Raw genomic sequence first — 12,299 nt, 5'->3', positions numbered from 1 at the left:
AAAAGGGTCTGACAGGCTGTACCACGTTCCTCAACTTCAAAAGAACCTCAGCATAGACGCGACAAGTGCAGTGACATCAGTTCGCACACCATGATGGGCGATCCCTAGCACACTGGACCTGCAACCTTTAAACCAAAAGATTAATCAACTAAAACTTTAGTTGATTCATCTTTAGAGGCTAATAATATTTGTTAAAAGTAAATACGGTGCGCGAGAGTGAGAGAGAGGTGGGGTGAAATATACCACCTACTAACTGTTAGGCAGCTAATGGCACACTTTCACTGTGTGGGCCATTTATTCTGATGTATTGCTGTACTAAGAAATTTTTAAAGTAGTAAAGTTGGCCTTTATACCAGTGAGATCCTATCAGGTCTAAGCGCTGTGAAGTACCTGGGATAAACTAGGGTAGCGTTTCCCGACCTGGTGCCCTCTAGATATATTAGACTACAACTCCCATCAGTCCCAGATGGGCTATGCTGGCTGAATCTGGTGGGAAACATCTGTCCAAAACATCTGTACAGCACCAGCTTGGGAAAGGCTGGACTAGCAAATAGCACATAGGCTGGAAGGTTTGCTATCATTGGTCCTCTGGGATCACCTGTATCCCAGATCCAGGAAGATTCTGTTCAGTTGTGTGTCCTAGCTTCAACAGTCTGGGGTTCCTTCTTCTGCCCAGCAACCCTGGTAGTGCAGGGAGCCTGGGCATCTGCAGATGAAGCAAGCAGAGCAGACCCCACCCCAGATAATCCATATTCCCCAGGCTCCCATCTTTTTTTAAAAAAGAGAGTCAAATCTGAGACATGAGGCGATATGTGCAGGCATTATGATTCTCATTTGTTTGGGGGAAAACTAATCTGCTCCCACTTTTCAGCCAATGAATGAAGTCATAACGATGTCTAACATTATGGAAAGCAGATTTAGCAAATTAGTTAAAGAGAAGACTAGAGTGTGACCGGGGCCAGCCCAAGATATTTTGGCACCTGAGGAGAACCACAAAATGGTGCCCCTCCTGCCAGTTGTCATGCGCAGGTGCCAGGAGCAGGTCAGTAATAACTCCCATGGGGTCAGTGAGTGCAACTCTTTATTCAAAGAAACAAGCAGCTCTCAGGAGGCCAGGCCTAGTGAACACAGCAACTTTCCCCGGTAGCTGTGGCTACAAAACAAAATGCAGGAGCAAAGACAGAAGATTGTGGTATTTCTAACCCATAATCTGATTTCATACCAAAAAGCTGTCATTTTCTTATGGGTTGCTAACAGTCTCTCTAAATGTCAATGCAGATAAAGCCCATCATTGTCATAGCCCATAGTGCAGGGGGAAGACTGGCTGGATTACGCCAGTCCTTCAGTGTAGTCCCTTTCCTGGAAGGAGAGGTCAGGTCGTGGTGTTCAGTACCTCATTGTTGTTAAACTGCCCTTTTGGAAGGCTTCTTATGCCTGGAGGAAATGAAGGAAGCTAGGGAAAATCTGAACTGATGACTATGGCCCTCTTCCAAAAAGAAAAGAAGTTACCGTACTTCTCACTGCTCTTCTTACCTGGTCAAGCAGCATCAGTTTCTTCCACCCCCTGAAACCTATCACAGAACGCTAGACTACACATTTTCTCATTGACCTAGGACCACAGGCACCAAATTTTGATGAATAGCTCAAAACCCTGCCATCTTTTGTTTGGTCTCATATGCACTTATAAATAGTAATGTTTTTTTGTACCAGGTTTGGCTTGCTTTCACCTGCCGTCTTACCTTTGACCTAAATAGTAATCAGTGTTGCCAACAGTTAATGTTTTGACAGTTAATGAACACTGTTTTTTCAATTTAAAATGAGGGGATCTAGGAGGGTGCTTACAAATTACATCTCTGTTCAAGATAAATTGATGGAAAGCACTACAGTGGTGCCTCAGTTTACGAACTTAATCCGTTCTGGAAGTCCTTTCTGAAACCGAAACTGTTCTTATACCAAGGCGCACTTTCCCTAATGAGGCCTCCCGCCGCCGGTGCCCTTCCACCGTTCGGGTTCCGTTTGTAGACCGAGGTAAAGTTTGCTAACCGGAAGACTACTTCCGGTTTTGCGGAGTTCGTATACCGAATAGTTCGTAAACAGAGCTGTTGTTAAACCGAGGTACCACTGTATTCATTTCAGAATTATTAAATATATAGAAGAATAAGCTGGCTGAGGAAGAATCAGCATGGCTGTTGCAAAGGGAAATCCTGCTTCACCATCATTTTGAAGCTCTTAACAACAATTAACAACAAGCAGCCATGCAGTATATACATGGACACTTTTGCCAAACTTTCTCATCAAAGGCTTTTGAGTAAACTTAGCAGTCAAGGTATAAGAGATAATAGGGGTATTAAACAGTATAGAAGTGAGCAGGATGGGAATATCCTTTTCTATACTGAGGACAGTCCTCTTATTTCAATGAATCCTTTATTTGCAGGGCTGTGCACTCCAGATCTCATTTAAAGAAAGGAGAGCAAGGGCCTTGACCATCAACAACAGCAGACTGAGAAGGCATATAGTTCTTTCCCATAGGAGATGTGTTGCATTTCTACTTAAATTTTAGCAATCATTCCTAAATTTGCACCTATACTAGTGATTTATTTATTTTTTTGCCACGTCTGGTAGCTAAATAGTGTGATACCTGGCTGGGAGATGGGAAGGTGATAGACAGCCTCAGAGGTAGGTATGAATGGTTTTTGCTGGTGTAAATCGTAAATGGGATTTCTCAGTTTTTTCTGCCAGAGAATATATCCTGCTGATGTAGATTCAGGAGCTGGTAGGCTTAAGTACTGGCCTCGCTTTGAGGGAAATGGAAGGACTAGAGACTAGGCTTTTTCTTAACAAAAGGTATGGATGATAGTTCACTGATACCTGAAAGATTTGTGTGAGATAACTGATCAAGGTAAATTCTCTGGCTATTTCTAGCCCTAAACCATCTCAACTCCAAACAGATCTACTTGTCTCTGCCAGAACAAGATCATATGAGTGTAAGATCCCGAGTCACCATCACACAGCTGCAAAGTGATGTTTCTAAGGGGGAGATTAGCTGCAAAAAAGAAGCAGGTGGGAGGGGGATGCTTAGCCCATCTGCTGCCTGCTTATTTTTTTCCTTTCAACTCCCTCCCCCAATCCACGTCCACCCCAGCTGTGGTTCAGATGTGGGTTTGCCATATTGGGATTGTAAGTAAAAATGGCTGGGACAGAGGAAAGTGGTGGGTGAGGGAAGGGTTAAGTATGCTCCTGCAGTCTGCTCTTTCTCCACTGCAAATTTCCCTTTCCACTGATGATCTGCAGCTGACCTGGGTTCCCCAAACCAGGCATGTCACCAAGCATGTCATTGTGGCTCCACAAGACAAAGATGCTGCACAGCCTTCTATGTGGTGGACTTCTGTTCTTCACATGAACATGCATCATGGAAGTTTAACTCAAAAAGTATTTCCAGCCCTTTCCCATTATTCTCTGGAAACTAGAGCCTGGTCCTTTCAAAAGTTCAGAAATGTCAATGGGAAACTGCTCAGCAAGCACGTGGGGTTTTGGAGAAGTTGAAGGTAGGTACCTTCACAGGTTGCAGCCAGCCTTACATCCAATTTGTGCAGAAAACAAAAGAGGTGGAGGAGCAATGAAAAATGTCTGTGGTTCTTCCACTCTCTGTAGTCAGGAATGCTATGCAAAACATAAGATGTGTCAACAGCTTTCATTGCCTACCCAGCATCATGAAAGGCCAGCATATCGTTCTGTGCTAGTCCTGGAACTTAAAAGAATTACAACCTCCGTGGTTATTTGGAGAGTGGCTCCTTCACTAAGCTGCTCTGGTTAAACCTGTCAGAACTCATGAGTAAACAGAATGTGAGTCCAGAAGCTGCAGTGAGGGGGGCTTTTTCTCAAAGATAAAAGGAAGAGGTTTGCTTGGGGCAATGTGGAATATAACTAGCAACTGTTCCGCATTAGCCGCAACATTCTTCTTTTCTACCACCCAATTTTCTTTTTTTTCGTCCTTTGGTGAAGAGTTTCAGCTCCGTAGCACACGTCGGGAGTCCCCAAACTGGAAATAATTAAAATACAGATTTCATTTATAGTAGACCTTATGTGAGCTGAAGTAAAGATTGCCAAGGTTTCCTGAGTAGATGATTTAATGATGTGTTCTGCATTTCCTGAATTTTCCACATTTTAACTGCCTTTGTGCTTGAATCTGGAAGAGGAGGAGGGACACTGAAAGCCCTGAAGGCTAGAACCCCAAAGATCTAGCTCTGGCAGAGGTTTCATTTCCAGTTGAATGCAAAACACAGGAGGGGGACTTGGGTTAACTTAGAATTGAAATATTTATTTCACTGTTGATTAAGTGCGTCTCCATATCCCCAAACCATTAAATATTAACATGTCATTGTCATGCCAGGGATGTTGGTGTGAGAGGATGGTTCAAGTATGTCCAAGTAATAGCCCCCAGTTTGCATGCTAATGGGGGAGCTTTCGGTGACCAAGCATAATCCTAGTTCTACCGGGGGCTAAACCGGAATGCCCTAAACTGAAAAAGTGTGATGTGATATAGCGTAATGTCAGAGAAGCCAAATATTTAGACATCCATCCAGGCATGCAGAAAACATCCACAGAGGCTCCCTCCCTTGCAGTCACATTGGAATGGCACAGAGCCACTCACAAGGAAGCATGAGTCGTGAACCACGTCTTCTAGGTGGGTGGCATATGTGTGATGGTCATGGTTTCCAAAACTGCCGCGGCCAAAACTCCATTGGTAGCTCATTTTCCTTGGGAGAAAACATGCAGCTCGTCTAATGTGCTATAGACTAAGAACCTGCAAGCCCTTGTGCATGCCTTGAGGAGCTTTCTTGGCCAGGATTGAAGAAGAGAACGTGAGAGATGGTGTAGCTGGAGAGGGAGATGATGTGACTGGGAGCGGAGATGGAGTAAGAGAAGCCACCCTGAGGAAGAAGGCAGGGACCAGAGTCAAGCCTCAACCACATAAGGGAGGGTTGTGTCCATAGTAAACAGATTAGGGAGGAGTCAGGAAGCACTACAAGAATGATAAAGGCTTGGGAGGGCAAGGACATCTGTGTCATCCCATCAATGTATGTGTTGTTTTACAAAGCATCAAAAGGGGGGAAAGGGACTCTAAAATATGATAGTGGGAGAGAGTACAAAGGAATAGAAGTTTACAAAGGTTCAGGGAAGTGGGCATGGAGAAGTTCAGATCATGCATGTCAGGACCTGGAGTCAAGCATAGGTCAGCAATAAAAAAGCATGGTGTCAGTGCAGTTAACGATTTGTTCAAAGAAACCAAAGCAGCTCAGGCCTGGTGATCCCAGCAACTCTAGCAACTCTTCCCAGTAGGTCTTGTCCCAATGAGCCGGTTGTGAGGACTGAAGGTCCCTGCCTTCCCACCACTCCCTAAGGCTCCTCCTCTCCAGGTTCTTTCCTAAACAGTCATCAGCTGCATCTGTGCACAGCCAATCTCTGCTCTGCTTGGCTCTTTGCATTTCTCTGCATGTTCTGGGAGACCAGTGGGGAGGGGAGCTGGTTGCAGCAGGAGGGGGAGACTCCCTGGATTCTTCAGCAGCCTGTCTCCACTCTGCCTGCTGACCAACCTTCTCTCCATCCTCTGCTTCAGGCCCGGAGTCTGAACTGCCCTCTGCCACAGCCTCTTCCTGTTCACCAAACCCTGTTACCTCTTCTGCCTCCAACACCTCCTCCCCCCAGCCTGCTCCTTCTCCCTTTGACCACACATTTCTTCTCACCACCACTCCCCTGACTCTGAGCCTTCTTCCCTGGGGGTTCCCTTGGGGGTTCCCCAGGTGGTGCCTCTCACCTCTCCTCTGCACCCAGCCAGTCCATGACAATGTGCTTAGGCTTGGCTTCACGGCTGGAAGTGGCTTTTGAGGCATGAGCAGTTTCCTCCCACAATGCAGGACAATCAGGTGGGCTAAGTGGCATTCCTGAGTCACGCTAGGGATCATCTGCATTGCGGGAGGGTCATCACACCGGTACAATGGGGAACTTCTAAATTGCAGATCATGTTGGTGTAATCAGTGTCTCCTTTCTCTGTGTCCTTTTGAAAGAATCTGTGGTCCCCAGAAACTCTCATGTCATTAATGAAGAGAGAACAAGTTGAATCAGAAGCATGCCAACCCCCCCCCCCTTCACAGCCTTTGCTCTGAAAAATGAAGGGGGTGGCCTCTTTGACACCCCTCTGGGACTGGGCATGTGAGAGCTGAGAGATGCTGCTGATACCTGACTTCCTAGGAGAGGTGGATTTCCCCCCTGATCACCACCCTATATCAAATCTCTCCAGATAAAAAGGTAGGGGTTCCAGTGTTCTTGGTCCGTCCTTTGAATGCCTCTGAGGAATCACCTGGGATGATTTCATCCACTTATAAATCTTTGGTTTTTTTAAATTTGATGTCAGAAGCTGGTTATTTACTTTTTTTTTAAAGATATTTATTAAGATTTTCAATGTTTTACAAAACACACAAAAATAAAGAGAGAAAAAAAGAAAAGACAAGAAAAAATACAAAGTGAAAATATTTAAAAACAATTCTTTCCTTCCATTACTTGACCTTCATTTGCTTATTTCCAGGACCTCCTCACACCTTCCTTTTTTGTATTCCAGTTCAGTTATTTTGTTCAGCAAATCCCTCCCCTCTTTTAGTATCCTAATCATTGGTCATAAAAATATTGTAATTTTAGATTTTTACATATTACGTAATAAACCCTTTTTTCATCTTCCCTTGTAATCTTTCAGCTAAAGACCACTTAATTTCTATCCAACATCATTCTAACATTCCTTAATTTTACAATATTTCTGTAGATAATCTTTAAACTTTTTCCAATCTTCCTCCATCGACTCTTCTCCCTGGTCTCAGATTCTGCCAGTCATTTCCGCCATTTCCATATAGTCCATCACCTTCATAGAAGCTGGTTATTTACTTAGCCACAGGACTTGCTCTTACATATATTGACTCCTAGGTCAGGTGTGGTGAGCCTGGGGTTCAGCCTACAAAGCCATTTATGGTGATCTACCCCCCTCTTTACAGTTGCGGAGGGCTCCTTTGCTACAAGGTCTTAGAAGGGAGAGGAAAGAAGCAAGGAGCAGGATACTGCCACCACTTTATGCCCCCGCTGAAAGAATCACACTGGTTGCCAGTTAGCTATCCGGCTAAGTTCAAGGAGCTGCTTTTGGTGTATTAAGTCCAATACAGCTTGGCAGCCGGATTCCTGAAAGATCCTCTCACTCTCTATATACCCAGTCCACCACTGCATTTTGCAGCTGAGGCCCTTCTGCAGTGGTCATCTTATTAGGAGGTCCATTCCACACAATATACAAATCGAGCCTTCCGTGTTGTGGCACCTATGCTTTGGAATCCTTTCCCCTTAAATATGAGACAGGCACCACCATCTCTGTAGGTAACAGAGATGGTGGTGCCTGTCTCATATTTAATTTATTTTAGTGCCTGCTGAAGACTTTCCTCTTCCAACAAGCCTATTAAGCCTATTAAGTAGAGATCTTTCCTAGTCTGCATTGGAATTGTTCTTTCGAAATTTTTGCATGTTTTTATTGTTTTACTATTTGTGTGTTTGCCAGCCTGGACCCCTTTGAGAGGGAGAGTGGGTTATAAATGTTGTTGTTGTTGTTGTTGTTGTTGTTGTTGTTGTTGATAAATACCCCCTCTGTGGAAAGTGTGTGCCTGCCTGTGTGTATGTTGTCTGTTTGTGGTGCAGGTGTGCCCAGCCTGGCATGTGGCACTCAGAAGGGTCACCAGCCCTCAGTGCTGCCTGGACGTAAACAAGAGCCTGGGTAGCACAGCCAGCATCTTGCATCCTGTCCTACCTCACAGGCTCAGTGAGAGAGTGCTGGGTTTTGTTACACTTGCATTTTAGAAATTGTCCCAAACTTTCAGACTCCTCAATTTTTGGTTTAAGATTGGGATTCATTGTCGCACTATGATTAAGGTTCCGTCTGTACAAGTATTTCAGCTTGCCAGATGGAACAATTCCCTCTCTCCTTCCCCCACATGCTGCTCTGGGGTTCTCCTGGCACCTGCCCAAGCCACTTTGGGGGGAGAAAGAGGAGGGAGGAAGCCCTGACGCACGAGCGGAAGCCCTTGTGCCAATGTGCCAGGCTTCCACAGACAGGGCTCACCAGAGGAATCCTGCCCTAAGCTTTGCAAATACCATTAATATAATTAAAGAGCAAACTGATCAATTAGTTAAAAGTCTTATTTTCATTAATTGATTGGTCAATAAACAAGCATCAGTTAGTTGATATCCATACTAAAATTACATTTCCCCCCATTAGGAAAAGCACTTCCTGCCCCTCTTTCTTTCTCTATATACAGCAGGTGGCAGCATTGCAGTGGAGCTTTGCTGGCTCCTTCGCATACGAAAAAGAGGTCTTTCCCCCATGTACTTCAGCTGCAGCGAAGTTCTATCTGGAAGCGTTGTTGTTGTTGTTTAATTGTTAAGTGTAAATTAATAATAATAATAATAATAAGCCACCCGTCTGACTGGGTTTCCCCAGCCTTTCTGGGGGGCTCCCAACAAAATATATAAAACACAATAAAACATCAACCATTTAAAGCTTGCCTTCAGATGTCTTTAAAAGTCATATAGATATTTATATGTTTGACATTTGATGAGGGGGCAGGTTCCATAGGGCGGGTGCAACTACTGAGAAGGCTCTTTGCCTGGTCCCCTGTAACTTCATTTCTCACAGTGGGGGAACCATCAGTCTAGGAAGTCCAGGCTTCAAATACGACGCACCTCTTAATTTAATTGACTGGTGGAGGATCTATCTGACTCTGGCACTTAACAACACCATTGGATAACCTTTTCTCCTTTTGCGCCCATTGCCGTTCTGCATGAAAGGCACCCAAAGTGACTGTGTACAATCACTCAGAACTAAAGCCACACCACCACCACCATCATCTGTATGCTGCTTTCCCCCAGAATTGTGCCCAAAGTGGCTCACAACATGTCAAATGAGCAGTAAGTATAGCAATTCAAAAAGCATGTTAGAAACAATCAATAATATCGAATTAAGTACCCCCCCCCAAATAAATTCAAGCCATACACCAGTGTATAAAACTCTACAAATAAGCTAACCTAGTTTAACAGCTTATACTAAACAGAAGAGAGAATAATGCTAAGGCAAAAATGAAATGGTATAGAAAGCATTGCCATGTTCTAGATGATGTACTGGCAGTGACTGGTGCCCATTGGAATTGTTGGGGCAGAAGAGAGAGAGGGCAATTGTAGGTGGAACCAGAGTCCATGGCAAGCAGAGCTAGAGGCAGCAAGTGGAGTCAGCAAATTCTAGCTTTGACCCCATCCTCCTGTTAGGATATTTCCGTTCCACCTTAAAAGGGAGCAGGATGTTTGTGTCACAGCCTGCGTATTTCCTGTTCACAGGATGTTTCTGTTGTGTCTATGCTTTCGTTTCTCTCTCTGTGTCAGAGACACTGAAGCTGGCAGTCATGTTTTCTTTGTTCTGACCAACGCTGAATAAACTTGTAAATAATACTCTCCTGCGTGCATCTTTCACTGTGCATTATCTGCTGATAGAGCGTGCATCGGCTCTGGAATGTGGCAGGCTATTCCTGGAGCTCGTGTCGCTAATTGCTGATACTGCGTGTCTACGGGAGATCGACGGACGTCCGGAGGCGGCTTGGGGGCCATGATGGACTTTGTCTCCCTGGCAGTATCCCAACAACAGGTTTCGGGACCACATTCACGGCACTTACAGGAGAGTAAGACTGCGACGGACTGCTGAGAGGTATGTGGGAAAAGCGAAAGCAAATGAGGCTTTTCTGATGCCGCGGAAGTCTCTTTGAACTCCGGCCGACTAATTGGTCTGGGAGTCGAGCCAAGGAGGCTTCGGGATTTATGAGCTGCCGAGATAAGGAGCCTCTGAAGTGAATAAGGCTCACGGCTCAAGTGAAGAGCTGGAGTGAAGCTGCTCAATGCCCAAAGTTAAATCGGCACAATTATGAGACCTGGGTTGTGTGGTGTGAGAGTTTACTACGACAATTTGGAGTGTGGCATACTGTGTGTGAAGCCCCTCCAGTTCCTCTGACAGATAGATTCAAAGGCCATAGACATAATAGTCTTGTCCGTCTCTCTGGAGGAAATTAAAACGCTAGCTGGCAACACCACTGCACGTAAGATGTGGAATGCTTTGAAGATAGCCCATCTGCCAGTCATCCCAGCCCAGAGTTTGACTGCATCGGAGGTCCTGGCTGTTTCCCAGAATGCAAGTGAATGCAGGGATGCTGAGGGCACCGGTTGCAAGCTGCAGGGGGAGCTGACTGTGATGTCATCCCAGGCAGCATTACAGCCTCCAGGGGAAGCCAAGGAGTCGGCAGCTCAGAGCTCTGTTTCTCATGGGAGCCAAGGTAATCCTCACAGATACCGGAAGGCCAGAAGTAAACAGAGACAGTTGCCTGCAGATGGCCCGAAGCAGAAGGGGGGTGAAGAGCCCACGCCAGTGGAAAACAAGGCTTTGTTTGCTGGCACAGCTTCACCAAAGGCTAAAGGCAAGTCTGATGGCCAGGAGCAGGGGGGCAAGCAGCAAAAGCCCACGCCGGTGGAAAACAAGGTTTTGCTTGCTGCAAGAGCTGCTCCAAAGGCCAAGGCCAGATTTATTGTAGATTCTGGATGCACCCGCCATTTGGCAAAAGACCGGCATCTCTTTATCTCCTTCAAACCTCAAGATGGTGAGATCCACCTGGCTGACGGAAAGACGTTGCGAATCGCAGGAGAAGGGACTGTGAGACTGGCAAGTCTGCACACAACCATCAAAGATGTACTTTATGTTCCAGGTGCTGCAGACAATTTGCTCAGTGTCCCACAGCTGACTGGGCGTGGTTTTGAGATTTCCTTCAAGAGGAGCATCTGTGTCATCAGGAAAGGCAAAGAGGACATTTTGCATGCAAAGTTTATAGATGGATTGTTCTGTATAACTTATGATGACAATGGTGCTGTTGTGTCTAATGTTGATTCTTGTTGTGTTGCACAAACTAACAAAATTCTTCATGCAGGATGCATTCATGAAGCACACAGAAGATTTTGTCACATGTCTTGGCAGGCGCTGGCCAAGATGCCAGGATTGGTTCAGGGTTTGAACATCAAACCCTGTAAGTTTCACATGAAATGTGTATCTTCTGCAGAGAACAAGGTGAAGGTTGCTCGAAAAGGCAAGGAGTCTAGCAGGCAGGCTTCCAAACCCTACCAGCTAGTCCACGCAGACCTGGTTGGTCCACTTGTGCCCTCTTTGGGTGGAGCAAGGTACTTCATGGTTCTGATTGATTCTTTTTCCAGGTACATTCATGTGTTTATGCTTGAGCAAAAATCGCAAGCGTTTCCTAGGTTCAAGGCATTCTGTGCTTGGTTGGAGAATGTTCACAGTAAACGTATCGGCTGTCTCTTTACTGATCGAGGCGGGGAATTCACTTCTCAGCAGTTTGAAGCTTTCCTGACTGAGAAGGGAATCCAGCATGACTTGTCAACGCCTAGATCACCATGGATGAATGGACTTGCGGAGCGAACAAATCAAACGTTGCTTCAAGGCCTAAAAACCTTGTTGCATGATGCCAATCTCCCTGATAAGTATTAGGGGGAGGCTCTGTCGACTTTTGTTTACACTTATAATTGCAGACTGTCATCGCCTATTGGTTGTACCCCCTATGAGAAGATGTTTGGTAAGAAACCTTGCGTCAAGCACATGAGAATCTTTGGTTCTGACATGTGGGTACACACCCCACAGAACAACAACCTTGGGAAGTGTGGGGCACATGGTTTGTTCATGGGGTACGAAAAAGGAGCATACAGGGTATGGATGACTGACTCTAAGTCCATTAAGTTCACAAAGAGTGTTGAGTACAATCCTAAGTGGGGGGGAAATGAGGGAATTTTCCAGAGTTACCCAGAGGAAGATGAAGGTGATGTGAAAAAAGCAGATGGTGTTGAGGAAGAAGAGGAAGCTGAGGATGATGATGATGATGATGATAGAATCATAGAATCATAGAATCATAGAGTTGGAAGAGACCACAAGGGCCATCGAGTGCAACCCCCTGCCAAGCAGGAAACACCATCAGAGCACTCCTGACATATGGTTGTCAAGCCTCTGCTTAAAGACCTCCAAAGAAGGAGACTCCACCACACTCCTTGGCAGCAAATTCCACTGTCGAACAGCTCTTACTGTCAGGAAGTTCTTCCTAATGTTTAGGTGGAATCTTCTTTCTTGTAGTTTGGATCCATTGCTCCGTGTCCACTTCTCTGGAGCAGCAGAAAACAAC

At 45.4% G+C, this 12,299-nt stretch overlaps 1 long non-coding RNA gene across 1 annotated transcript in view; it reads left to right on the top strand.

Annotated features, from left to right (window-relative positions):
- Positions 1-12,299, top strand: part of LOC308481034 — a 37,588-nt gene that overhangs the window by 15,844 nt on the left and 9,445 nt on the right. The window contains exon 2 of the long non-coding RNA XR_013988418.1: positions 6,082-6,306. This is a non-coding gene — a long non-coding RNA (uncharacterized lncRNA). The remainder of the gene's footprint in view (positions 1-6,081; positions 6,307-12,299) is intronic.

Source organism: Podarcis pityusensis, assembly GCF_964106645.2.
Source record: "Podarcis pityusensis genome assembly, chromosome: 7".
Taxonomy (NCBI): domain Eukaryota; kingdom Metazoa; phylum Chordata; class Lepidosauria; order Squamata; family Lacertidae; genus Podarcis; species Podarcis pityusensis.
Note: the sequence above shows the minus strand (reverse complement) of the source record. Positions and strands in the feature narration are given on the sequence as shown.